Here is a 1,828-nt window from a genome sequence, read left to right on the forward strand (position 1 = left end):
TCTATATATATATACATATATATATACATATATACACATATATACATATATATATATATAAAGATAGATAGATAGATAGATATATACAAGCTTCTTTCAGTTTCCATCTACCAAATCCATTCACAAGGCTTTGGTTGGCCTGAGGCGATAGTAGAAGACACTTGCCCAAAGTGCCATGCAGTGAGACTGAACCCAGAACCATCAGGTTGTAAAGCAAGCTCCTTACCACACAGCCAAACCTGCACCTGAGACACAAAAGCTTCAATTCCTCTAACTTTAACTGTCAGTTTTGGAGGGAACTCGTTTTTTTTTTGGGGGGGGGGAGTACCAGCTTCAAACATTCCCATATTTTCTGAGTGTCTTACCTAATAGTGCCTAAGCCAACGTGGAAGAAACAATTGAATGACTATTTTCTTTTTTTCTTCCTTTTTTAACTAGTCAAACATCCAGTAAGAGAAACAAGCTATCTAGAAATCATTTCACAACTTGTAACAAAGAAAACAATCACACAGGTTATTTACATCCTACTTTAGCTGTCAAAAGATTTTTTTCTAGATTGCAATAAAACTTTACTCTCATTTTTTAGTTCAAAACAGGATACAGAACAATAGCATTCTGCTGTGGTGTGATGTAGTGGTGGGGTGTTCATGAACGTTCTGTGATATATGTCTGGTAAGGTGTGGCTTTACGTACATGAACATGTGAATGCAATACGAGGCTTCTTTTGTACTAACTCTTGAATATAGCTTTGAGCCCTTCGTAAGTATATATATATATATATATATATATATATATATATACACATATATATACACACACACACATATATATATACACACATACATATATATACACACATACATACATACATACATATATATTTATACATATACATAAAGTCAACATGAGATTCAGAGAATCTCCATATAGAAGACACTTAGTAGGGCTCAAATGATTCAAACTTAGACTCCAATGTCTTTGCAGGGGACCAATTCCACGGGGTAAAGAATGGCTACAAAAGGGACCTGGTTGAGAAGAAATGGAGGTAATTATGTGGATAAACAAATTAGATACATCAAATATAACAGTTTGCGTATAAAATCCAAAAGTCCAACAGATGTTTCTGGGGGCCCAGAGATCCACCATTATGTTGGTGGATGTAGTTCATCACAATATGCAACCTTAATGGAAGCAATCAACATTGGATAAGTTGAGTCTCCATCATCCCTGATTAGTTTGCATTACATACACACACACACACATATACATATATATATATATATATATATATATGTATACATACATACACACATATATATACACATACACACACATATACACATAGATACACACACACACACATATATGTTAAGTGCTTGTAGGATTGATTGTTGGCAAAATGAGGGGGTCAACATATGGTCCACACCTTGGTAGTTTCCAAACCAAATTTTAAAATTTAAAATATTGTTTTTAATTCACTTAAAGAAAATGTTTTCTTTTCATGATATCAGTTTATTCATCAATAAAAAAAACGTGTGTGTGTGTATATGTACATAATTTAATTTGTGTTCGTGGGAAGAACCATTTTAACAATGCATACTGCCTTAATTCTTCGAAACGCCGGAGTTTTAATGGTGGCAGCTGATGAAGGGGATGTTTCTATGTGGCCTGCTTGTTTGTTGCACCTTGTTTACCATTTTGTCCTTGTTCTTTTGCCACGTCATGTACCCAGTTATGTATCTATATGTACATGTAGATGAATGTATATACATACATGTACATATATATGCATATACTCATATATTGTGTATATATATATATATATATA

General features: G+C 33.4%; 2 protein-coding genes across 4 annotated transcripts in view; one reads left to right on the plus strand and one right to left on the minus strand.

Annotated features, from left to right (window-relative positions):
* Positions 1-1,828, minus strand: part of LOC106875416 (diacylglycerol kinase delta) — a 162,884-nt gene that overhangs the window by 154,149 nt on the left and 6,907 nt on the right. The window lies entirely within an intron of this gene.
* Positions 1-1,828, plus strand: part of LOC106875417 (transcription initiation factor TFIID subunit 6) — a 73,003-nt gene that overhangs the window by 24,011 nt on the left and 47,164 nt on the right. The gene's annotated exons all lie outside the window — the stretch shown is intronic.

This window comes from Octopus bimaculoides, chromosome 19 (assembly GCF_001194135.2).
Source record: "Octopus bimaculoides isolate UCB-OBI-ISO-001 chromosome 19, ASM119413v2, whole genome shotgun sequence".
Classification (NCBI taxonomy): Eukaryota; Metazoa; Mollusca; class Cephalopoda; order Octopoda; family Octopodidae; genus Octopus; species Octopus bimaculoides.